This window comes from Rhea pennata, chromosome 2 (assembly GCF_028389875.1).
Source record: "Rhea pennata isolate bPtePen1 chromosome 2, bPtePen1.pri, whole genome shotgun sequence".
NCBI classification, from domain to species: domain Eukaryota; kingdom Metazoa; phylum Chordata; class Aves; order Rheiformes; family Rheidae; genus Rhea; species Rhea pennata.
In genome coordinates, this window is record NC_084664.1 from 94636733 (window position 1) to 94664484 (window position 27752).

The 27752-nt window shown below is 43.0% G+C and overlaps 1 protein-coding gene across 8 annotated transcripts in view; it reads right to left on the reverse strand.

The window, feature by feature from the left end:
• ATXN1 (ataxin 1) overlaps positions 1-27752 on the reverse strand; it is a 312787-nt gene that overhangs the window by 83219 nt on the left and 201816 nt on the right. For 7 of the 8 annotated variants that reach the window (XM_062569932.1, XM_062569931.1, XM_062569938.1 and 4 more), the window contains one exon: positions 3870-3992. The gene's annotated coding sequence lies outside the window, so the exon portion shown is untranslated. Of the gene's footprint in view, positions 1-3869; positions 3993-12898; positions 12988-27752 lie in introns of those variants that run through there. The other variant, XM_062569939.1, reaches the window with a different exon arrangement.

The following is a 27752-nucleotide window of genomic DNA, read 5'->3' on the forward strand; positions in this document are numbered from 1 at the left end:
AATTTCTGTTTACAGGGAAGCTGCAGCTGTCTGTAGCTCTTAATGAAGAATAATGCCTGGGAATAAATTACTGCCATTTCTGAGAGACATTTCTCAAATGATAGTGATTCTTTCTCCTTCCTCTCTCCCTATAAATACTAAATGGCATGCACTGGGCAGTTGCTTGGAAGAACGAACACATGCAGTTCTCTTCTGTTGGTAGCCTGGTAATTTCTGCAGAAAGCCATGAAGTGGTTGAGGATACAGATGTGAAAGGAATTCAGAAGCAAACACATTTGGAAACCTTAAGGCTGCATGTGTCAAAACTTTCCATCGCTCTTCCAAGGTGTGTACAGCTCATCACTGTTTGAGCAGACAACTGCACGTCGCTTCCAGCCTCGCCACAAAGCCAGCGCTGAGGCTCAAAGCGTGGCAGATAGCTGCTCTCAGCAAACCACTGTAAAAGGCTCATTAGCCTACAATTTTCATGACGGGCTTACGTTTCGGGTTTAACCTCCAAGGGGCTGCGCAGATGGCGTGGGCATGGGAGGAAGGTGATGCTCTGGGGAAAGGGTGTGCCGGGGCGGCCGCGAGCCTTGCCAGCCAGCGCAGGAAGCGGCACTGACATCAGCCCGGCGAGCTGCTCGCTCCCCGGCCCTGCCAGAGGTCACGGTGCCAGGAAAAACAGCCTGCGGCAAGGGCTACGGGAGGAGCATGAATGAGATAGGAGCAGGCTGAAGGGAGCGATGAGGGCCAAGGAGCGGAGGAAGAACACGTCAGACGGGAGCCAGGGTGAAACGCTGCGCGGCAGCGAGCACAGACGCTGCGATCCTCACTCGGATGGCGCCCAGCCCTCACGCAGGCGAATCCCCACCGAAGGCACGCATTAAAGCGTGTCGGAATGAGGGACGGGGATGTTTACTATCCTGCCGTCTGCAGTTTGCCCAAAATAACAGCTAAAGATAGGAGATTAACTGAAGCCGTTTCAGTTATTGACGCATGCAGGATTCAGAGATTTATTTTCCAATTCCCACAAACTGTGCCAGAGGTTTTAGCACAAGCAAAAAAAAAAAAAAAAAAAAGTGAAGAAATGCCTCTGAGTGAGGCACACGAAGAGTTTATTCATTGCTCCTGTCTGAATGCGTCTGTGCATGTGTGGCTAGCACTCCAAAAAAGCTACAGTGTACATTTTCAAGTTTAAAAGAGCTCAGGATACTGAAATCCTACCAGAAAATTACAAATGCTGGAAATCATAGGTACCTCCCACAACAGCAAAGGAACCTCACCTTCCTTCGTTTTTAGCCCTCACTAAGTGAAATAATAATCCTCCTTAACAAATCCTCATGACATCTCTTTTTCTCCCTGCAAAAGCAGAATATGGACTTGATTTGTACAAGCTCTACTATTCCAGAAGTTTGTTTCATCCAAATGAGGAGAGTGGGAGAGAGGAAGGGAAAAAAATTATGCTGTTTAGTAAACACTGAGTTTCTAGGTGGATACAATGTGCTGGTCCCAAATTACTGCCCTCCTGACTGCCCCCCAGCTCTGAAATTTGCCTCAGTGGCAGCGCAATGACACAGATGGGAACACAGTAACCACTGTTCACAACAGGAAAGGTCTGAGCACTCTCCACACGCTTTAACGTGACAACACCCTGCAAACATGCAAGGAAAAGACAGCAGCGTTTTTAAGTAAAATGATTGCGTGCTTGCATTTCCTTTAAGCAGAAAGGGTAGACATACCACTCCTCCTCATTTCTGGTATTCTGGTCTCCCTGAGAGTATCCCAGGAAGAGGGGAGGGAGAGGGAGAGGAGAGGAGGAACCTGGCCAACTGCCTGGTTGTGACAGCACTGTCCTCCAAGCAGGAGTAAGGTGACAAAACATGCTCTCTCGGAACTTCTGAAGAGCTCTCCATCACCTAAAGAAACTGCTCCTGGATGCCTGCGTAAGAGTCATTTTCAAGAGCACCTTCTTTCCATCTGTACCCAGTGAGAAGAATGCTATTTCTTTCCAAACCTGGGCTTCTCAAGTGTAATTTGGGGTTTTGGCACCAAAACAGCATACCACCACATAGCACTTTAAATGGGCTCATTCTGAAGTGTTTAGGACAGGGCAGAATGTCATAATCACACCGAGAGCATCTTACACCGACACTCCATCACCTGTAATGGCAGATGATTACATCCTTCCCTCACACAGTTTATCTGGTTGATCTTGAACACTGCATACTATACAGGACCCAGAGAACGCTCTCCTCAGCATGAGGTAGTGCTGCTGTTGCAATCAGTGGAAGTGATTGCAACATCTTGAACAAATATCTTCTGCCATCCCAACAGCTTTGCATGCTAGGACAGTTTTTTATTGTTATTATTATTTAAGGATGGCCCTCCTCTGCTCTAGGATCTCAGCTTGCAAAGTAAGCCCTTGCGGTTTCACAGAAGTCATTCAAAGTGTGGGAATAAACTGATATGGCCATGTCTGCTCAGATACACAGACAGGAAGAAGCTTCAGGTCTTAGACACCCCCTATTCATCTTAATGTATTACTAACTTGGCAGCTTAGTGATACCAGTTACTAATAACTCCAAATGTCAGCTTTGTTAACTATTTCACACACAGGAAATGGGACAGATGATGAATATTTTTCAGTGTCTTCTACAACACCTATTTTCCAAGTGGCCCCTGAGAAAGCCCTGAGAAAGATTCTCCCTCAATCTGCAGCATAAAGCTTACAACGCAAAGGAAAAGCAGAGCAAAGGAGAATATTCAGCTTTCAGGGAGGTAGAAGTCATGCCCAGTTGTCAGGAAATACATTTATATTTACTCAGTTTAGAGCAAGTGCAAACAATATTTGCTCAAATTGGAAGAATCTGCAGCTGTTCTATGACCATTAGCATCCTGAAAGACTGCTGCATACTTTGGGCATAAGGCTTTCAATGCTAACTTATCTAATTTTGAAATTCTCAGGGTTTCCTTAAGGGAAAAAAAAGGATTATTCTCAGACCTGGTAGGCAGAGAATTCTTGTTTTGCTCTGTTTGTAAGGATGTTAATGTTTGATCTGCATATATTGCCCATTTCAGCCCAGAAAAGAAATAAACTTCATGAGAAAAACAATGAACATTAAAATATTCATGCCTTCTCTTTAGTCTTCCCTCACGGGAACAATTTCTTTTATTAAAGGCTACAGGATCAGGTTCTTAATTATGTGACTGTTTTCTCTGTGAAAGGTATGCTACTCTAATTCCTATGAATTTGTGAGAAGAGAGGAGTATTTATATAGAAAATGTATGATACTCAAACTAATACAAGGAGTTGATCAAAGTAACGGTAGTTTGCAACACCAGAAGTAAAGGTAACCACATCTGCAATACTGTAATTTGAAAATGGCTAAATTATTTCAATCGATGTATGAGCATATACATGGCGAGATAGTGGTGGGTTTCAGTGCCGTCACCTATTCAGTCAGCCCAGATGAACATGTAACACTTTTGAACCGTAACTACATGTTGCTGAACAGCAATCCATATCGTTTTCCAGTTTTGTTAGGTGACACTGTCACAGACCCTTTAAAAGCAGGGTTAGGCATTTAGCGAAACAAAACCAAAAAAGAACAAAAATGATTTTATGTTAAATAACTGTAAAGAAATTCAACACCTTTCCTTAGATACCACCACTCTGCCCCAACATCACTAAAAAAAAAAAAAAAAATAGAGAAGGAGAGAAATGAAAATCTGGCTTTGCAACCCAACCTAAACACATCTGCCTTTTGGTTTCAGTACAGCTGAAAGATGCTCAACACGCCAGGACGACTAGAGCAAACATCATAATGCAGATACCCACATATGAGGACCCTAACTGCAAATGCATGCTATTGCTCCTAATAACTCACAACATTCACTAGGTTCTTCTTCGGGAAGTCCTGGGTTATCCTTTAGCATGAAGATTTTTCAGAAGCTGCAGACTGTTCACAGGTCCTCACTGGCTTTCCTCTTTCAAATACAGTAAGATATATCTGTAAAAGATAAACAAAACAAACTGAGAAAGGAAAGCAAGGAATAAAAAGAGAAAAATCCATACAACTGTTCAGTAAATGAGCAATTGATTCTGGTATCTCCTTGAGGCAAATACATTTTTAATGAATTCCCAAGATGGAGATTCCAGTACAGGGTCAATATGACACTGATCTTGGATAGGAAGAGTCATTTGCTCTGTACTTGTTATTAAAAATAATTAAAATACGGAGTTCAGAGTTGCTGAAACAGATACATAATTAAAACAATTCTTGGATAGTTCTGTTGCCATAACAAGAGTAAGAAAAACCTATTCTGGGTTGCTGTTTTGAAAAGTGTGTGCAAATAAAGACCTTCGTGTGCAAAGAGCTCCAGTCTGGAAGATGTTTATGTTCTCACTGAATTCCTCAAATGGGATGCAAACACCTACTTCTTTCTGTTGTTACATGTAATATTGCAACAGACGAGTACAGAAACCAAAAATATGCATGCATATAATCACTACTCTTGAGCAGGAAGTATTTTTCCTAATTGAGATTTTTAATATTGTAGGGTTCTTTCACACTTATTTTTTGACTTGAGCTACTGATACTTCTTTATCAGACAGCTCTTAATCTTTTTGACCTACTATTATGTACCTGCTGGTGCAAAGGCAACAAATATTTGAAGATGAGGAACTTAGTGGATTTGGGGGATATGAAAAACATCATTTTAAGTGCCAGACTACAGCTTCACCCTCATATCATGCCAAATATCTAAATATCTACTGTGTGTGTGTGTGTGTGTGTGTGTAAAAAATTATGACCAGAGAGTGCAAATGGCCAACTTTGGAGTGGGCAGGTACGTATTTGCTAATATCTTCTGGTGTGTCCACACAACTACTTTACTCTCATCAGGGTATTAGGCTATCCTCAAACTTTTGACTGGGGTTCTAGGGAAACTGTTGTGCTACATTTTTTGCTTGAACCCCACAAGTAATACTTAAAATAGAGTTTATATTTCCACAAGGCCTGAGTTGAACATTTTCTTCCTTCAGTCAGGTTCCCATGGGCTATTTGTTTTTCCTGAACTCTTCTTCGTTTCACTTCCTGCCACAAACCTTTTCTAGCTCCTTGACATAGGCCTCCTAAGGCATTTCCTATCTAGTTTCAGGATTTGTGCATATAAATCCTATCTTACAAGCATGATGGTACAATTCACATCCCTTAACTGAAAACATAAGCAAACCAAAAATCTGCACCTGAAGTAGTCCAAGCTTTTTTTATAGTCAATGGAAAAACTAGCAAATAATTAATCTGACCTATCGTAAGCACCTACTTTAGGATAGAATGAATCACTCTCTAGAAAAGGCTCCTTCCCTCCCTCCATAAAGTGAATCTAGACAGTCATTTCAGATTAAATGTCTACAGACAAATGCAGATGAATCTCCCCCTGCATCAAGGCAGGAAATAGGTCAGACAGATGGACACGAGCAGCTCATGGGTGAAGAGCAGAGTGAAGGTAACGCAGTGGTAGAGGAACCTACTCAGAAGAGTCTACAGCCCTGACACAGTCGGGTTTTATCTGAACAAAAGTACAACAACAAAACCTTCCAAAATCCAAATCCAAACAATTTTATTTCCCAACTGTATTCCTGGCTGAGGCTAAGCCCTTACATAGCATGGGCACTCAATGTTTGCTGCCACCTCTGGTCAGCTGGGACTCTCATGTCCCATGGGCCGTGCTGATGAGTAGTCTCAGCTATATACGTCTTTCTCCTCTCTCTGATGGATTATAGCAATGCAACAAACCTGCCAGAAAAGCCTTCCTCCTTTAAGAAACTCTGAGCTGGCAGTACACCTCCCCCATGACACAGGCACTGCAATCTCCATGTCCTTTAAATAGCCAGCCTTGTGAGCATCTAAAAGCTGGGCTAAACTTTCAGGATTTTGGCCAACCACATCACTCTCCTGGTAAAACAGGACCCTACTGCCTATCTGATGGAGAAGCATATAGTCAGACGTGACCTCATAAGCTTCTTCACTTTAGAAAGCAAACTAAAAAAAGGAAAAAATTAAAATTCAACTTTAAAGTCAACCCTTAGCATTTTTAACCCATTTCCAAGCTATTAATTTTTTCTTTAAATGAAGTAAATCTCAAGATTAAAAAAATTCAAAACATAAAACATTTTGGTTTTAAATGTTAAAATTAAACATTTTGGCATTTTCAGAATTACTTATTCTGTTTTCTTTCCTCTGTTAATTTGGCAATCAATAGAAATCTCTTAAAAACTGTGGGTTTGGACATCATTATTGTTTCACCAAAATTGTCACTCAGCACTTATTTCTTGACAATCAACATTCAGGTGAACCTGAAAACAAACTCCAAAGAACTACTAGAAAATATTTAACACTTCTGCAGAAATTAGATGGCTCCCAATTATTTTTAATAAGATCTAATTGACCTTATTTTAATAAGAGCTGGGAGTTTTTAAGTCCATACAGACATTGCCTCCCATATCGAACTCTGCCATTCCTGGTTGCATGTACTCCCTGTGAGGCTGCTTAGAGAGTAAGCTACATGTAATACTGGAATGAAGTCCACTGCAGTCAGTGAAAGTGTTTCCACTAACTTTAACAGGATTGGATTAGGAATTTTAATTCTGTTCATTTTAAACAAAGCTACAGTGCCCGTACCAAGACACTTGCTAGAAAAATGGAAACAATTGCTGCATGCTAACTATGCAGTTATCTTGCTATGAGTCTCGAATTTGAGTTGCAGACCTCTACTAGTTTGTAGACACCAGACAAGCATCAGTGTGATACACTGCACTGGTGATCTCTGGCAGTTATCCTTGTTTATGCACTTTTATATCATGGGAAAGAGGACATGAAGCAGGGTAACCAACCTACCTTTTAGGGAAAGAAAGGTGAGAGACCTCTTACTCACCACGGGGTACATACGCACCATGCATACAGACAGCTATGATGGAGCAGATGCTGTACTATAAATGCACAAGCTAGTTTAACCTGCAAAAACTTGTTCATCTGGCCTTACCCTTAGGCACTTGTTTCTTTGATGAGCAAAATTCATCTGCCTATAAATGTTCCCATTTAAGGGAACATTAAATCTTAAGCATTTTCATGCTTAAAGGCAGTGTAGTACAAGCTTCAGGACATAAAGAGGTGTGATCTTGAGGGGGGCACAACCTTGTCCTGACCAGCAGAGCACTTCTTCCCTAATTGGTACCATCTTTTTGCTATGCTGTATCTGACAGTCTGCAGTGACATGCTCTTCCCCAGATCATGCAGAGTCTTAGCTCTGAGTGACTGTCAAGGAAGATGTGTGGGCATCATGGGGCATATTTCACACCCTCTGTTCTCCAGAACAAAGGTTAACTCCTCTGAAGATGCTGAAAGTGTAGAGAGCTTATGGTATCTGAGATCAGTCTGTCCCAAAAACCAGAAGTCCGTTATGAAAGCCTGTTCTTCTGGATCACTTCCATAATGTGCTGGATATATGGATATAATTTTTGTAACCATCTTATACTACAAATGAAGGTACCCGATCAGAAACAATTTGTCCTCTCACACACATATAGCATGGTTCTGGCCTGTAGTATAAAGTAAATTCTAACCATGCTTTGCAACCAAAGTTTCAATATCATCCATGAATCATTTTCATATATATGGTTAGTGATCACGCATTCACTATAAATGGGAAGTGTTACATAATGAAGCTGTTTTTATGGTCCAACAGCATTATGGTTATTCAAATATCACAGCACAACCCTGCCTTTGAGCTATAAGTACATTGAGCCGAGAGATTAGAACTGCAATTGAGTGATGAACGGACTTCAAATCAAAGAACATGGAAGTACTTCTTATGAGTATTTAGATACTATAAGTTAGACCCCAGGCCAATCAACAAGTAAGAATCACAGTACAAACAAGCAACTGCGAATTGGTAAGACCAAAAATCAGAAATCAGCTCTGTGCAATACCCTGCATTTATTCCAAGAAAAGGGCATACTCTTCATCTCACTTTGAAGAGCAGGCAATTAGAGATCATCCTTTTTCCAATCCTTTCCTGTAGTTTTTTTATTGTCTTTCCTTGCTCTCTTGCATCATATAATTTTGTTTTTCTAATTCACAAATCAGCATAAACTAATAAAAATGCCTAAGAGACAGCAGTGTTGTTCCTGAGTTGCTTGGTTGTTTGCTATTATCTCACAACTAATCCTTCAACTCAAATAAAAAAGTCATTCATTTCCTCCTTTATTCTCCCTCTGTATGGAATAGTTCAGACAGGTTCAATCCTGCCCCACTGCAATGAGAAAGGCAAGGTTATATCTTCCTAGAGCATATGCAATTTCAATTACCTAATGTGCATATCATCTACCACGTCAGGAAACAGCTTCTAAATGATTTTCAACAGGTCTAGTTGATTTTACACACACAAAAACGTTTCTAACAGAAAATAAAAAAAAATCCAACAACTATCTTTCATATTTCAAGTTAATAAAAGCTTCTCTATACAAGTCATGCTGAACGTTGCCCATCTAAGAACCTCCTGACATCCTGCTCCAGATGGGGCCGAGTCATCACTAACTGTTCGGCTAGTGTAAAAAAGACTTAATTACACTTATGCCTACTTTAAGGTTACAGCAAAGTAGTATCACGTTAGTATTAAAAAAAAAGAATAAAGGTCTATTTTGCATTAAATGGGTAGGCCTCACTGATTTCTGTCTCACATCCATTCCTCATTTGAAGCGGACAACATCTTGAGCTCTCAAGTCTCCACAGCTCTGTCATGTAAACAAGCACCTCTGCAAGCACCACTGCAAGTGGTCCACAGCGAAATGCCCAACTTCACAGCATGTTATACCCACTTGTGCAGGGTGAATAACAATACCCATGAGTTGGAGAATAGTAAATCAAGTTGTCTGCATATCCTGCAGGTTCTAAATCAGAAAACAGCATGTACGTGATGGGGCTTAGGAAACAAAAGCAACTCATCCTGGCCTGCAATTTGTAGTAGGGGAAGAATAGACAGATGTTACCTTGCTCAACTGTATGAACACATCCACTGGCCCCTCCAGCCCTGCACATCCTTCCTCTGTGTGAATGCTGTTGCCAGTGCAGGTGCGTACTCACCACAAAAACACCATGCTGCAGGATACGAACTTCTGTCAGCAAACAGCAGACAGATAGGTCTAGCAGGCGAGGCTGAAAGGCTATGAGAACACATTATTTGGAGCCTCATCCTCCGGGGTACTAGCCAGTACTGAAGATTATGAGTGATTCTGAATAACTAGCTCAATTGCTTGTCACTTAGAAGTCAGTGTCTCAAGATTCGGCCTAAAAAAACACCTACTTTCAGAAGTGCCTCCACTGTGTTGAGTAAGACATTAAACAAAAGCAAGCAAACAGATAGGCAGTGGGTGCAACACACAATGCCATTAGGTGAAAAGAAAACTAACAAGCACATCAAGGCTGTTCTGCCTAAGAAGAAATAACACAGAAGCTGAAGAAGAAAAATACAAATAAATATATTCTATCAGATGTCAATGATATAGCCTTTAAAAAAAATTCATCACCTCACTAACATAAGCATCCCTATTAGCCATTTTCTCATGGCTATCCAAACAGGAATAACAGGGAGTGGACGGGGAGTTTCAACACTGCTTTACGTTTCACTTAGGGCGCCAACTTCTTCATTCTCACACAGAATTTTTAAGGAAAAACAACTCTATTGACTGCACATTTGCAACATAGTCATTCCTACAGGTCTTCTGAGCAGCACAAATTGAGAAAAGAATGCAAATGGTCCAAGATAATTCAGGCTCAGAGCCAGTAACATTGAACTGATATAAGCAATAAAAAAAAAACATTCTGGATGCTTGTTACACGACGAATATTTTTCTTCTTCTTTTGTGGAAGCTACTATGCAAAAAATGCCACTTAGCCATGAGTTGAGTCAACGAGCCTCCTGCATATGGAAGAACTACAGCACACTTGTAACTTGTTATGGATGAGAACAAGTTCAAGAGCCAGGCCTTCATTACCCACATTCACGTCTTCTCTTAGATGATAATCACAGCTCTGCTGTAAGCAGGCAGTGTTTAAAAGGGGATCCATAAAGCACAATCACCAAAACTTAACTGCACCCAAACCAGTGGCTGATCTTCTGCTTATTTACAATCCTTTTAATAAGCCTGAGATAAACTACTTCAAAAAGCTAGTTCTGTGAGCAGTAGTACTAACAAATACTAACAAAAAGGCTCAACCTTTGGGTGAAGCTTTCCCCGTGGCTGCACTAATCCTCGTGGATGTCTGGTATAGTGGCTCCTCAGCCTTCAGCCAGATTTGAGCTGGGGCAGTGGCTTTTGCCTCCCGGGGATCAGGTTCCCACAGCTATTCAGCTGCCCACTTACACTAAACTTTCAGGGACTAATTATCCCAAAGCCTCCACCCCTGTAGCAGATAGGGTTGGGAATGGCCACAACAACGCTTGTTATTAGGCTAAGGACACACAGACAGACAGACACACATGTAGAAACAATGCCGTCACGTGAGCCTTGCTTCCTTAGGAAACCGGCTGCGAACCCACCCGTAACCTTCTCCCCATTTCCAGCACAGCCACATCTTTTGTCGTCCTGATGCAACACGAAACACCGTATTGTTAAACAAAGGCACTATTGACGAACTTTTTTTCTGGATTAAGATGACTACTAGCTTACAACAGAGATTTCAGTGATTTCGGCACTGAACACTAACTCACAGGAACACCACTTGGCAATAAATCCAGAGATTACCTGTTGAAACATTAATGGCAAACACCTTTTGATGTGGGCTGCTTTATGTGGTTCAAAAGCCAGCCTTGTAATTATGCACTTCCTTTCTATGAATCTAGTATTTAAAAGTGCAGTATTACTCTTGGGTGGGGTGTGTGCATGTGCGCACGTGTGCGCGTATGCATGTGCGTGTGCGTGTGTTACAGGAAATACTCTACAGCTGAGCCTGCGATTTACCCGCGTAGCCGCACGTAGTAGATCTGCAACGGGGGCTCTCTCAGCGTTTCATTCATTGCGCGTCCTGGCCAAGCAAAGGACTGAAACAATCGCCACGCTCGAGACAAACGCCAGCGTGACTCACACTAGCCAGAGTGCAAACATGTTTGCTGCCGGGTGACTCATAATATCACATCCTGAATTCACAAACCTCCCATAAATAATCATTTCTAAACTTACTGTATTTCTTTAGTACGATGTAATTCGCAAGTGTTAGGCACTGTGATGCTGAAGCTATAAAGATTTCCTTGATTGTGAAGAAAAAGTTTGTTTCCTCCTCTTGCCTTTCATTCTTGATCACATATACCTACCTATAGCAGCAAGCTGTCTAGGATGACTAAGTGGTAACTGCATCAATTCATGCTTAGTAAAACCCAAACATGTGACAAATGAGAGAGATCGGGGTGGGGGGAAAGAAAATATCAAATCTTTTGCTGGCTGCATATGCTTTCTGTACCGGCGCTTCCTTGATGCTCCAATTCTGGCATGCTTTATCACGCTCAGCGTTCGAAGAAAAGGAACTCTAAGCTGGACTGGGACACAGAGCAGCTGAGAAAAGGAGCAAGAACCGCCTCAGAAGTGGCAGGAGGGGCTGGGGGAGCGTACTGCGCGCACGCGGGGACGGGGGCTGCCACTACGCCGCGTTGCTTACGGGTGCAGAGCGAAAGCACGGGCCCCGCTTCAAGGGGCTCTCGCCTAAGCACAGCACGTAGCGATCGCTCCTCCACCAGTGTACACACATACCCGATAACAAAATTAAAGCATGGTAATAATTTGTAATGATTGTCCACACCTGACTTTAAATCAGGAAAGCGTCTGAATCAGAAAAGTCCCGTAAGCGCCTTTTGAAATAGGGCTGAACTTAATCAAGTATAAGACCAAGTTTATTCAGGAGAGTGCTGATAAAAACATGTGCAATGTCTCGGTGAGCAAGGAAAAAAAAATCTGTGGTTTTGCATAAGGCTCTGGGGATGGGTTTCTGTTTTTTTTTTTTTAACCTTCTCAGTTAGGTGGTACTTCTCATTTTAAACAGAAGAGAATTCACACATGTACAAATCTCCTTACAGTCTTGTTTTTTCTTAATTGTTTTGTAGAATAACCACTCAGAAGTTCATTTCTCTTACCTTGCTAAGGTAAAATAAGAGGCCTTTTAGAAAAATTTTATTGCTAAAACAATGAAATTCTCCTGGGAATGACTCCGTTATGGAAATGAAGTGACAGCTTCTTTTATCTAGCCAAGCAGTAAGTCTACATTTATAAAAGGCATTCTGTGCACAAAGTACAGTGAGTGGGAGGACATGAAAATACTATTTTTAATCCAGATTTCAGTGTCCCTCCCATACAGATCTCCTGGAATAACAACAGCAACAACAATAATGATAATTAATAATGCTAAAAAGGAGTATCATCTTAAAGGTGACCGTCATGCTATAAAGGAAAGCACAGTTAATGACTTGTAAAATTTAGGGACAAATGTAAGGTTCTTTCAAATAAACTGGCACTGCGCCACGAATTTCACATTATCTGAAATTTGACCTCTAGATTTTCTACTGTAATGCAAAAAATGCAACAAATTTATCATTACACAATATATGCTCTATCTCTACAGTTTGTTTTCTTGTGCAGATTTGTATATTCAGAAAGAGCACTTCTATTTCCCTGAACGTGAAGCGAGGCAGGGAGTCAAGGCTGTCGTTACGTTCGGATAAGAGACCATGACAGCTTTTAGATTTGGGAAAGAAAGAAAATCTCAAGAAAATCCAGAGCCAAGTGATGTTTTCCGATGCAATGAAAACAGAGTAGAACGCAGACTTTGGCCCAAACCTTTAAAACGATGCTGGAAAGGACTTCACTGACCTTTAGACATGTCCTCAAGGAAACTGGCACAGAGCAATAGTGGTGAATGAACACGTACAGAGAAAACATGGGCCAAATTCTTCCTTCCTACGGCAGGAATACACAGACTTCGGTGGGCCTGGGGGGTACCTATCTGAGGGCAGAAATTTGCCCTCATTACCCAAGGACTATTACTCTTTCAGTTTAGATAGTTGCGCTATCACCTACCAGCGGTAGCTAGGACAAGCTTTTGCATTTCACAGCGTGCAAAAACGGACAGGAACGAGCAGGCGGTAACAACAGGTGAGAGAGGCGCAAGCACGGCGAGGTGGAGCCCAAACCTGCTGGCGTGGTCGCGCTTGGCAGTCATCCCACCGTTGGGCAGCCCCCGTTTCATGCTAAGTTAGACCAAACCGGAGGAAGCACGCACGCTGTCCTTCTCTCTCTTGCCCTCGGCAGCTCCAAGACGAAATCGCGCTGGGGTCTGGCGCTGCCTCGCGTTTCAAACTAGGCAGCAACCCTCAGCGTACGCGTCCTGCTGCCCCAGGGCGCCCAGCTTGTTCAAGCAATCCCCCGCCCAGGCTTTTAGTCCGCTTGGCAGTGCAAAACCCTCCTTAGCAGCAGCACGAAACGCGTAGGAACGCCCGGCACGCCACCCCTCCCCGGTGGGAAACCGGCCCTCTAACCACTCGGGTATGATCTCTTCCAGCAAGCTATCCTTTGCACGGGACCTGCCGGGGCATACGCGGAGGCACTTCCGCTTTCTCACCTCTTAAAGCAGCACTGCCCCTCCTACAAGACAAATTTTCATTTCATTAACCTTTATTTGCCTTTTATACAGTATAGCTAAAGCGTATTAAAATATGCAGTCCTGATTCAACATTTTGATCAGCTCCGTGTTCTTCATGGGAAGTGAACAGTGGTAACAGAGAAAAAAAAAAGATATGTAGGACTGGAAGAAGTTAGCCCTGCTTTCCATTTTTGTCCATCGCTGGCTGCCAAACCCGCTTGCTGCTGGTCAGTTTCCTACTTCACTGCCAGCGAATGCTCAGCTGGGCACGTCACCAATGTTTAACCCTCAATAAAAATTAAATTGCAATAACACTTAGCACTCATTTAGGGCTTTACGTAATACAAACACTGAAAAAAAATTAACTGCACAGTCAGTCCGTAACACCCCTGCAAGGTAAGTGTTATTATTCATACCATTATGCAAAAAGGAATTTCACTGCAGAAGGATTAATTGACCCGTCCAAAGCTATGCAGCACAGGTGCTCCCATTTCCTGGTCCTCTGCTTATTCTGACTTTCCTAAAACTTAAAATTCATAGGTTCTCGCCTTCATTTCTGCTGCTCAAGCAAACGAGGGAGTAGTTTGTGCCACAGCAGTATGGGCTGCATGTGGGTAACACAAGAGTAGTCCCCAGCTGCACCAGCTTGCTGGGGGAGCAGAAAAACACAGGAACGTGGCACACCTGGCTCCACCTTGTGCCGCGGCTAGCAGGGATTAGCTACAGAGAAGAATTTGGTCTGAAGGAACGTAGGAGCCCTTTTCACAGACGACATTCGAGTTTTACTAGGATGCCTCCTAGTAGCGCAGGGAGGAGGTTGCGGCACTCAGCACGGCAGAGCTTTCTTTAGCACTCGCTAGTGTGTGAATACTACCTCCCCCTTCTCATACGCCATCTCCCTTCCCCTCAGCTGCAAAAAAGGGTAGGACTGAACAAGCCAAGGTTTCATCCTCAATTTCACTCAACTTTTTGTCAACCTTAGCAATGTGAATAACACAGCAAAAACCTCTGGAAATGCCTGTCTAGATTTACTACAGCTGAGGCTGCAACAGTCTGTTCAGCTGTTTACGCTTTGCTTCCTTTGGCAGCCGGCTGCAAGGGAGAGCTGGCAGTGAGGGCCAGGGCTCAGGGAGGCGGAGGTGCCCTTCTCCAACCACCCTGGCAGGGCCAGCGGCGTTACCACTGGGGCTGCAGCACGCAACATGCCACCGCCTCCACCAGGTCCGTGCACGAGCAAGTGCCCCTACTCCACCAGCCGCAGCCCTGTTTTGGGGGGTTTGGGGGGCAGGGACGGTATCCTTCAGCTTTGCAGTGACAGCAGCAGGACACGAGCGGTGCCTATCGCTCGCTCACCCTTGCTGCTGGCAGTCGCTGCTGCCGCTGTTCAGCACACCGCAGGCTGGCATGGCACAAGGCAGCACGCCGCAGATGCCATATCCCATCACCGCTGGTGTATCAGATGCGCCCCAGTTTTTTTGAGGGAGAAAGCTCTCACGTCATACACTGGACAGCAGAACAACGTAGTCAGAGACCCTGTTGCGACACCAGCTATTTATCTTACACCACTGCAAAAAAGCTGCAGCATAGGTGGGACCCAACTGTGCTTACTAAGTCAAAATTCGGTTTTTCTACTTGTAAAAGCTCTGTGCTCCTATGCGCAGTGACACAATTAAAGCAGCAACCTTACCTGCCAGCAGCGTGGATGCAATTATGCCAGTAAAAAATGGGCTTTTACTTGCAAAGCTCATCCCATTTCACAAACTCAATAAGCCCTACTTTGGATCAAAGCAGTTAGACTGGAAAAGCATTGTAGGTGTTGACCAGCTCCTGAGCTAAGACAAAGCTTAAATATAGGGGCTTATCTCACCTAACCTCTCACTTTTAACCGCATTTAGTTGGGGCAGAGCCAACTCAGTGTAACCAGATCTTCAGCCCCAACTACAGGGTTTGATTGCACTGAAGAGCAAGCTCAAGCCAACGGGTCTTCCGCTGTCCCACCTGCGCGAGCTGCCACCCCTGCACGTAAGTGGCTTAGCTGCGCGGAGTGACTCTGCTGTGTCTCGTTCCCACCCAGGCAGCACCCAGGCTTTGCACCACCACGATCTCCCGCGCAGCTGTCCCGGGCGGTGCTGCCGCAGCGGACAGAGCAACGGGGACCCGAGCTGTCCCCCGGCGCCAGGAGGATGACGAGCAGGCAGCTCGGGCCAGCCCGCGGATCACAAGGAGCTCTGCGCTAAGTTTCCTGCTTTCCACTCCCTTGCTGGCACCAGGGTTTTTGCTTTCAAGCTACAGTTTGCAACTAGGATAAAAAAAATACTGCGCTAACCTGTGATGAGAATGGCTACAGCCAGACGAACCAACAGGTTTTCTCAGAGCGCCTGTAAGTAATGCTCTTCCCCTGTCAAAACTGCTTGCAGTAGTTTGCTCCGCTTAAGCTTTTTTGTATTTCTAAAGTGCATTTTACAATGGCAGGAAGGCTCTGCTTTCTGAAAAGATTACTGCCTTTCAGGAGAGGTTAATGTCACCGGGCCTGCTACCCACTGTCTTTAGCAGCCTGACACGCTCGGCGCTGCCTCGTCATGACTTCTTAGGTAAAATCCTGAAGAGCGGCACAGAGCAAAGCGGTGCTTAAACCAACACAGTGACACGGCGCGTTCTTGATCCCGTCTACCTCAGACGTCTCTTTTACGCGGCCACGAGCAGCCTTCCCTGCGTCCAACAGTTAACACCCTGGAAAACTCCGTTCCAGCAAACCTAAGGGCTTTTATCAGAAAGAAAATAACCGCAGTCTCCCGGCTACATCATATCCTTCACTTAGCCACTCCTCCCGAGAGGAGCCGGCAGAAGTGCTGTACAACATGACCAGCGTGAAGTTGTAACAAAGTGGGAGAATGTGGCAATTCATGGAAAATGTCATCGACCAAAAGGCAATTAGCAGTAAGTCTGAACGCAGAAGCAGAAGGGTGTGGTTTCCTAACAAATCAAGCCTTGTTAAAAAAAAAAAAAACCCACTAGCATTCCTCAAAAAAGCAGCATTCTCAGGAAACTGAAAGCATTTGAAAAAATACTTCTCTGAAGCTTTCTATAAAGGTTATTCTTTACAGGCAGGCTTGGCAACTCTTTCTGCTGTCTCCTAACACTAGTGGGTGTAACTACGTTAAGTTAATAAGCAAAGCCACTCAAAGTTTTTTTTTTTTTTTTTTTTTTTTTTTTTTTAAGGTTTTCTAGGCCAAGAGAGGAAGCAGTTAGGAAAGTTTTCAGAAGTGGGAGTTGTGCCTGCCTTGCTTCTAATTGTAGTGAAACTGTCAACCTCTGCGTTGTGTTTCAAGACTTTACATTTCAAAATCATTCCCTCTGTGCTTTGAATTGCTACACTTTTAAGCTAACTACTTCTCAAAGTGCTGTTTAAAAACTGACATCTTCAACCACATTTAACATTGAGAATAAATCTAAATTTGCAAAGTCTCATTGGATCCCTGCAAAAGTGCAGATTTTTTTCATCACACTTGACAGCCACTCTCTCGGAAATGACTTGTGCAGAAATTTAGTTCAAATTACTTCACATGAAGACATTTAAGAGAAAATGTGTTTTGCTTCATAATAAGCTAAAAATAATGATGTTCTTTTACTTTAGATTAAAAAACATTCAAGCAACAAACAACACTGAAACCAATTAGTAATCATAACCTAAAATCCTACCTACATGCAGGCATGTATTAGTCGTATTTCAGAAGACGCTTCAGACACATGTGGCTATAGAAACTGGACTGGGCTGACTTGCTGTGTCTTTAGTATGCAGTCAAAGAAAAAGTGGGCCTACATGCTTCAGTGAGAATCACAGGCACTGAGTGCCCCGGAATGATATCCTGTGCCTCTCAGCACTAAATTCTGAGAATCACGCTAATCCATGCCAGAACGGTAAATTCCTAGGTCAGACAACGTGCTAAATTTCTCCTTAGTGCTCCCAGTCCCAGTCTGGGAAGGAGATGGATACCTCTGGAACTGCAGGGAGCTGAGGCAGCCCAGCACCATTCAAGAAGCTCTGCATATGTTCTAAATTTAAGGTATTGGGAGGCCATACTCCTTTAGCACTATCAAGCATAAAACCTGAAAAAGAATATTCACATTGATTTGGCTTTAATGATTTTAAAATATGGTAGATTGCTTCAGGAGAGGAAAGATAGGTAGGCTGAATAAGGCTTGGGTATATTTACACTTCATTGGTCAATCAATAAAAACAATTTAGGGTAAATGTTTGGTGTTAAATATTTGGGGAGATGGAAAATAGGCATGTAAGCATTTCAAAGAGATCAGCCTCTAAGAGGCGGCTCAGTTTGGCCTCCGGTTAGCTCAGACAGCAGCTACCTTCTAATTAGTGCAGACGGTGTCCGGCACAAGGAAACCCCAAGACGGATTCGAGTCCCTCAGTAGTACTTTCACCAAACAGAAAAACTGTACTGTGTCTTGGGGGGCTGAACACCTTTGAAGCACTACCTTGAGGGCTGTCCAAGTTTGAGGTGTTCTAGATGCCAGGTTTCAATCTAAGCTAATCTATTTTTCGTATCCTTCTCCCAGGCTCTCATTTCTTTGTTTTAAAGGAGGACAGCACAGTATTATTCCTGAGGGGAAGAAAGCTGCTACCACTGCTTGTGAACAACACCCCCTCGCAGCATTAAGGGATGGCATTAACTCAGTGACGTCCCACCTCTCTCTTCACTTGCTGCATGATAGGTGCTGTACTGTGCTGAAGTGCCACAAGTACGCATCTGCGCTGGCAATGCGTATTTCTGCTATTTTTTAAGCTGGACAGCTTAAAGCCCATCATCGTTTTTCCATGCACAGATCTGACTCCCCTTCATCCCTTCCCAGTCCAAAGAAAAGCCTTAACTAGACAGAAGCGACACTGGCAAAGTGCCTCCTACTCCAAATTCGGAGCACCAGCCCAGGCAAGAAGTGAGGAAACAGCCGTGTCACATGGGAAACAGCCGAGCAACAACAGCCGGGAACAATTTTGACTAATCAGAAAGTCCCCAACCCAATTCTATTTTCCTAATGTAAATGCTGTCCCTCGCTCCGCCTACTGAATTCAGCAGATACTGAATTGAGTCCTCAAATATCCTTTGTCTGTCGTGACAGTCCAGCAAACACTACGGTCTGATCACCTCCACAGTACACAAATGCGTTACTGACTTGGTGCAAGGTGAGCACAAAGTTTTTGCTAATCTTGCATTTTTTTTTTCTTTCCACATCGTGTGAATCATTTCTACTTCCCAGCATCAAAGAGTTAATGGAAGAAATCAAAGAGTTAATGGGAGAAAACTACTGTAGCATGTGCTTCATGCAAGGGTAAGTGGACTGGCCAGCTATCAAAGCAGATTGTTAAATACTGCACTGAGCTCCTGATTTTTTTTCCCTGACTGCAGTAAACATAAGAATTTAATGTGGACATAAATGTAAACCTAGACCACATCTGCTGATAAAGCAAAGTCTTTGTACTGCAGAACTGCAGTTAACTGTATACAAAATACTTAAATTTCATGAATTCTCCTGCATTCACAAGCTGACCTGCAATCTGCCTGAGGGAGCCAATGTGAACTGCACACTCAGCAGAACTGCACATTAAAGACAGAGGAGACTGAGATTATATTGTAATGTAAAATTAGACTGCAAAGAAAATGAATCGTTTGTGTGACTGTTAAATCCTTGGTGTATTTCAGGCACCACTTCACCACACCAGATTAAAATGCTTCTATCGTGGTTCTCATTTGAAAGGCAGCCCTAGGTAACAGACTTGCATATATATATATAAGCAATATATATATATATATATATATATTTTAACTCCACTGTCATAGGCTTGAGCAAAACTAGTGCCTTCAAGACTCCCTCATATTGTAATAAACTTTTCTTTTGAATTAATTGAGGCCACTCTATCATTTAAAATTTTTACATTTTTGCAATTGCACTAATAGCCTCGAGGTGTGCATGTGCCGTGCATGTGCATATGCGTGCTCACATTTCTTCCCAAGATCTCTTGGGAAACTTCAGCTATAGATCTTTGGGCATCAGCATTTGTGCTACTTCTAAGAAAATAGCTGAATTCTGATATAGTGGTCTAATTTTGGTTTATTTCTTAGCAAGATACTCCTTCCTCAAGTGTAGGCATGTCAGACATAGATTCTATTTTAGCAGCTTTTCCTTGGTTAATTATTAACAAATCTTTTCAACATTTCTCCATCACAAATGAAGTATAAGCAGTTAAGACCTACCAGGACTCAGTCTCTACACAGTTTAATTCTGAATGGCAAAAGTGACCTTGGACCAGCTTATTTCCATGTTGGTTCATGCTCTGCTGTGCTTTAAAATCCACAGAGGAAGATAACTCAGGAACTGTCCTAAACCCACTAGTTTCCTTATTAAGGCTTCTTTGTATTTGAATTCTAGCCTCACTGGCCCAAGCATGGACTCTCCTCCACTATGTGACAAGCGCCTTTCTTCTACCGTCTGCATTATCATAATTACAAAACTGTTAACAGCAGCTAACCATCTCATTTACACTGCTAGTAAATTCAAGTTTCATATGCATAATCAATAAAATTAAGCACCTTTTGAACACTATTGGAGCTATTAGACATCTGTTCTTATATGCTGGGCTTTGAGATACGAAAAGAGCATGCGTATATCACAGTTGGCCCATGGCATCTATGCCTAATAATGCAGTCTCCGGTTAAACCAGAGTCTGTGGTATCCCAGCCCATTTTTGGTTATCCAGAACTTTCCTAATTCATGACCAGTTTAACTTTAAAAGCAGGCTTATGACACAAAACTCATACCCAGATTTCAAAGGCCTAACTCTGCAGTGGGGTGCCCGTTAGGCTGTGCAGAGTACTCCGAACACTACAGGCATAAGGATCATTTAAGAATTTAGTGTGCTTCTGCTGATGAGGACTTAAAATTATAATCAATGTTGAGGCCCATCTCTAACAGTGAAGGAGACTCTCGGTAGATAATCATGTAAAAATGAAAGTTGGATCTTTGGATTTAGATGTAGCATAGTGATTTTGCACAGGAATTACACACACCCCATCTACTGGCTTTCTGGACTGTTAACAGTGGCCATGAGATTTTACCTTTCCATTCCAATTATTTATCGAGCAACGAGTGTGAGCTTAGTGCTTTACAAGGATACAGGAAATATGCCACCCATGCCAGGAGAGCCACAAACTAATGCAAAGGCTGACAAAACTGTTTAGACCCTATGCTGTGCAAATATAGGTCCTAGACTAATAAATGACCAAAATCATCATGACATCTTGCGCGTTATAGCAGAAACATAAGGGAGGAGGCTGACGAGAAGAAAATATTCCAGCTGCTAACGGGCTTGGTTATGCCACGTCTGCAGTGGGGCTGCTTCATTGCCATTACATAGAGCACATGGAGGGGCCAACTGTACAAACACAGACTTTGAACATGCATCTATATAGCATAGATTTATGGCAGCGAAGCTATTCTGCTGGCTGGTGCAGTCCTCTTAGAGTAAAAGTACTGTAATTTTTAATTCAGGAAGAGTGGACACCACTTTCTTGGAAGAATTCAAGACAAGCTTCAGATACTGTGTCAGAAAGAGAACTAAAGTTACCTTGAGGCAATCTAGATGTTTGATCATGGTAATTCAAAGAATTTGCTCTACTTTTCTGAAAGCTACCCAAAGCCAGTGCAATCTCCCACTTGTCTGGTAGTCTGCAATGCTTTGATGGCAAACAATGAAAGTACTGAAATTAAATCTAGTTCGCCGTCTTCAACGCTAACAGCAATTGAGAATCCGGACACTTTCTGCCGCTGGAGTGCCAAAATGTGACAGTTTAGTTTCCGACAAATTAGTAAAGTTAACATACCCATGCTGCAAGCACAAACTTAATACCCGCAGTTTGCTTGTTTATTCCTAATTATACAGTTGCAGTGAGGGGCTCACAGAGCTGGCTAGCAACAAGCATGATGTTAATCTGTAGTTTGAGGAGACTCAATACCTTTGAATTTGTCAATACACTCATTATTTTAAAGTAAAACACTTCTTACTTCTTTCATAGACACACAGTCTATTACCGACAATCGTACATGAAATATATAGTGGTTCTGTGATGTGGGTGAGGGTGAGTCTCAATCTGGACTTATAACGTTTCTTTTGGGAGTGTATGGTATTAACATGCTAGTGCTTTATCACAGAGATACGTAATAGCTATGACTTCTAGCTGAAATCACAGATTTTTTTTTTTTTTTTTTTTTTTTTTTTTTGCATATAGGCCCACAACTGTTTTCAAACCAGGCTTTTCAGTCTTCTGTGATACTTGAAGGAAGTCACTGTTGCAGAGATATTTTTTCTTCATTTGCTAGTGTCCTACACCATGGGCCAAATTCTCCTCTCACACTCAGTGCAACTTCAGCAGTGCCACTGGAGATGAAACCAAGAGCAACAGAACTGAGAGCAGCTGTATTCCAAGAAAAGAAATTAAATGTTCCATTTTTAAATAACAGATTGAATTTCTTTTCTAAATATTTTCTTTACTCAAAGCACTTAAAATTCACGATTTGTTCAAGACTGCTTGTTGCTGACCCCTTGTTTTGATTTTCCATGCCAAAGCTGTGAAGGTATACTATGGTTTTAAGCTACATAGTGGCCAAAGAGAGCACAGTGGTGTGAAACTGCTATCTGTCTTTTGTTAGTACTAACAAAGGTGTGCCTGCACAAAGCTATGACAACTGTCAGCACCTCAAGGAAATTTAGATCTTCCTCTGTCTGTACTGTCAGGCGATCTTAAAAGCTGCAGACTTCTCGCTTTTAAGCCCTAATACGTCAGTAAGTTCAGCTACATGAGCTCCCCAAATTAAAATGCACATTCATCAATTTCTAGGAATGAGCCGCAGTTGGGATGCCACACTATCCCAGCACTCAGTTTCTGCTGTCCACTAATGTATTTTAGAGGTCTTAAAACTCAGCTCCTCTTCAGCTCCAGCTGGCCTTGGACCAAGTGTCCATCGCTGGTATCAGACCTCCTGCAATGCCAGAGCATTTCAATAACTAATCCAATAGTCTGGAAGACGTTTTTAGGAACCCTTTGCAGAAGGCACCTCTGCCAACAAGGTTCAACAAGGTTTCTGCTGGTGACTTGAGAAGACATATTGAATGTCAACCAGAATGTTTATCTTCTTTAAACACTGAATTTCCTTTCAAATAAAATCTAACAGGACAGATTACGGGTTTAATACTAATGGAAACTGATCAAAAGACCCAAGATTATTTGGCTAGCTTACATTAAAACCTTTTCCTGCTTTAGTTTCCATGCAAATACATCAAAAGCGTATTCATATCAGTGAAGAGCCTGTAAAGTAAGCCTCTAAGGAGGTGGGGAAAACTACATTTAGAACTGGGCTGCGGATAAAAATGTCAGCAATCCTCAGGACTAAGTTAGGGGACTAACTCCACAGATTTTCACAAGAGCAACATCGGAAAACAAAACTTAGGGACCTATTCTGTATAAGCACATTTGAAAATGTTATTCCTTATCTATAAAAGGCAGTTTTCCCTCACTTTCCATTATGGTTCAGTTTGGCTACTAACAAAAGTGGCTGGAAGACTAGCCACAGAAAAAGGAACAAATGAATAGTACCATTTTAAGCACTTTCTCTAGCTAAGATAAACGACAGCAACCTACTACCAGCCAGCTCGCTCTCCGTGTCTATCGGAATGGACAACGGCCAGGAACCACCTGCTGAAAGCTAACAATAAATTTAAATGCAGAAACGTTTGAACGATTCCAAGGCAGAACAACTACTGCTTTCCGTCCACACGCTTTTTAGAAAACAGAAATAGTAACTGCGGAGCAGAACACAGATGCCTACTAACAAAGCCAGCACTGATTACAGCAACGTCTACGAGTCCGCAAAGAAAACCCCACGTACCAGTGTATTCCAAAGGCATTCGTTCACACGGCTAACTGAATCCACACAAGCCCAAGCAGAGAAACCCGATAGCATCTCCCGATTTATGATCTCTCAGCAGGTTGTACTGGGTCCTCCAGATTCCGCGCTTGCCTTTGAAAGCAACTAAGTTTCTAGCGCTCGCGGGAGCGACAGCGGCTCTCGCTACTGGGAACCTGCCCGCTGCGCTCGCGCCGAGTCTGCCGCCCGGCGCACCGACACAGCGGCCTCGGGAGAGGAGCAAACTTCCTCCTCTTAACTCGTTTGGGAGTGCTGGCGTGGGGAGAGGCACTTCTAAACTCTGAAGCTATTTCAAAATTATTTCTTCGTCCAAGGTGCAAGCAGCCAGTTTCGAGCCCTGAAACCTGGCGAGCTGTGACTTTGAGAATATCTCTAAATTAAAAAATGTGTAAAGGTTTCCTCTCGACCTGGAGGAAAAAAAAAAAAAAACAAAACTCTCGTTCCTCACTGAGCCACATGCAGGAAGCTGTGCAAGCTCAGCTAGCGTGAACCAGTGAATGACTCAGCAGGACCGAATACCCTCCCCTACGTTATGGTACGTTCGCAGGCACGGCTGAACGCAGGGGCTCTTGTGCTAGGCACTGTGATACGCTCCAGGCTGAATAAAACGATGTCTGTAACACAGACGGAAACTGATCTTGCGAAGACAGCGTAAGAGCAGAGGAACGGGCTGACAAAGAAGGTACCGCGGCATACGGAAGGGCATGGACCACCAGGGCTCACCAGGCGGCCCGTATACCCCATCTCAGCCCAAAGTAGACGGAAGAAAGCGGCTCCTTCTAGATGGGGCGGTAAACTACCTCTCGTTTACCACGAGCACCGCAGCATCCGAGCGCACACGAGGCAGTTCATACGGCTGACTCTGTGGCAAGCTCGCCAAGACCAGCGTTTACTAACCTGCCACCTTCCTTCTCTGCCTTAAATTCTACGTTTGATTTTCAGACTTGGTGAATACCCCCTAACTCCAAAAGAAATCATGCACTGGAGCAATGCGTACTCAGCACCTCTGGAAACTGCTAACGGGGGCTTGATAATTCTATTTTTTTACCTATTAGCGTATCTGCTTCCGCCAACTTCCCCAACTCCTTGAGCACACTAAGTGCAAGACACGCAGATAATGTGAAACACTGACATTTTCAAAATGATTTAAACACAGCTAAGAGTTCACCTGGCTCTACTTCCTCGCTGACATCATCTGTGGTTTTACAGTCATATTTTCCTGCATCTCTCTCACCTGTTCCTATGCAAAGACTTAAAAATACAATAGGAGATGACTTATCAAAAAGGCTGGCAAAAAACAACCAGACACAATTTGCCATCAAATTTATGAGGAAATAAGTCAGAAAAATACATTCTTCCTCTCACCTCTTTCACCTAAAGTTGCAGTCATTTTTCACAGCCACAGGCAAGCACTTTTGGAGACAGGGCCGGCTGACCAAAGTGTGCTGACAGCAGTGTAAGATGCTTTAATGGCCTTTATACCCTCTTTAAAGTGCTCTGACATCTTTGGACAGAAAGTACTGAACAACTGTGAACCTAGTCACAGACAGTTCATTATACACACACACACACACACACACACACACACAGAGACATGTCAAAAATGTTATATTTGCACAGTTAACAACTAAAAGACCAGGAAATACCAGAAGTAAGGCCGACTGTGCAACATTTCACTGTCTTTTTTAATTTGATGATCACACAGTATTTTTTCCACAGGAAATGGTGTCATTCATTGTATAGTAGAGCTGGCACTACGGAATAAGCACTACTCAAGTATTTTGCTTCATTCTCACTATCAAAAAATGATCCTAAGACTCATTTATCTCTCTAATTCAAACCATGCTTTGAAGACAGAACGAGGTCTGTCTTCCTTACGGGTTATTTTTTGGCTGTCACTATATTATCTGTCTGATATACTAAAATTAGTGCATGTTCACAACACCCCTGTGAGGAGATGGTAGTCTTACTGTATAAACATGGAACCGAGACTTGGAGAGATGGACGTTGCAGACCAAGGTCCCTTCCAAACCCAGTTACACCACTGGAAGAGGTTTTCCTCCCACATTCAGCACCAGCTGTCTCTCTTCCCGTGCTGTCTCCCTGCAGAAGTGCCAGCAGTCTCGTATATAAGCATTTTGTAATTTATGATGGCTAAAATGAACTGGAGGAGCTAAGAACTACTCTTCAAAGTCTTTCATGGTAAGCCAGTTTTGCCTCCAGCAGGCTGGAGAGGAGGCTCAGGAGGATCTCCCCCAACGGGAAGTAGCACTAAGTGCGCAGAAACTTGTGCTGATCCAAACAGATCCAAGACGTGACGGCAGCACTTAGCTGTAGGTCAGAACCTTTGCGAGGATTGCTACCTCTAAATGTAACCCAGACCTCTTCTGCTTGAGGTAAGGGAATAACTGAATGCAGGAACAGATGATCAGGCTTCATGTGAACCAACACAGCAGGGTTAAGACACACAATTTGCTTCCACAGCTACGTGCTGACAGCACAGAGACAGCAAGGCTAAGGGGTACCAACAGGTGGAAACAGAAGTGCCCAGGCAAGATATTCAGCAAACTGCTTGTTGGAGGTTACTTCCCCAGCACAGAGCTGCTGGAACAAACTACATGCCTGCTCCTCATCCATTTCAGTGCAGTTAGACAGCTTAAACAGATTTAGCAACCCTTTAGGCTAAACTGTGACTTTGCACCAATGTTTTTGCCTTGATGGAGAGAGGCAGCACTGGCTGCCGTCTCAGAAGGGGTACACAGTTCCACAGTTCTAACAAGCATGTAGACTACAACAAATTGGGTGTGGGACTGTCTTAAACCTCCCTAGATCAGCCAGGCAACATCCTTCTCCTGTGCAGTGTCAGCCCTGCTCCTTCCCACCCCAGATTCTTTAACCTCCTGGGCTCTCAACCTAATCCCAATTCTATCACACATCTCCTCCCCTCCCAGGGCCACACTAGCTCCAAAATTCCACACTTGACTACCACAGCCGTAACCACTGTCCTTCCCTTGTTCAGACAGTCCCACGCTCTCCACTCCTTCTCCTAACCATGTCTCCCACAGTTCTTGCTCTCCCTCCATGCTGTCCAGGCAACCAACGGTTTTGCTGAAAACACAGCATGGACAGTCTCCTTCCTCTCACTTTCTATGCCTCCAATCACAGCAATCCTCAGGAGACGGATGTAGCAATAACAAAGCAAGCCCTTCAGCTTTAAAATACAGTATGTTCAGTGCAGACAGATTATTTTGAGAATTCAGCTACCTAACAAGCTCCTACTGTGGAGGTACAAATGAGACACTTCAGGAATTTATAAATTGGCCAATTATGGACAAATTTTAATGCAAATGAGAAGGCATATCCCTAACACAAGGGCAACTCCACAGCCAAATTTCAAGTATCCACCCCAAATGTTAATGTGTACACAGCTACCCAGTGAAACAGCTGGACTATATTTTTAAATGTGCAAAAATGTATTTTTTTGTACCTTGTTCTCAAGACAACCTGAATCACTATTGCTGCAATGTAAAAAACAAAAAACAAAACTAGCCACTGTTTTTTGGAAAAAAGCTCACTTCAAAGGGTTATTCAGTAAAAATAATAGACATTGCGCAACCTAGATTGTAGGTGGTTCAACCGGCTTGCCTCACATTACTTGCTATTTTTTATGGTTATTACTGAAAAAGTCCTTTAAACAAATCCATGATGCAGAATAAAATCGAAAAGTGCTTACAGGTTCCCGTAATGCCTGCACGTATCTCAACAAGGAGAAACATAAACTGTAATAAAGATTATGACAATTACCAAGGTGATAAATGGGGAATGCAGAAGACAAGACATCATTGTTTGCAGAGATTGTTTGATTCAGATAAGTGAGAGACAGGAAGTCCAAGTATCACAGTCACAGCCTATTTACAAAAATTAGAAAGAAGTGTTGATTGGTTTCTATAGACACAACACTGATACACTCATAAATACTGACATATTCACACTAGAATCAATTGGACTTGTGATTGGAAGCAAGACCAAACTCTGAACACTATAATTCAACAATCAAAGGAAGACAGTGAGCAAGAAAATCCTGTTGAT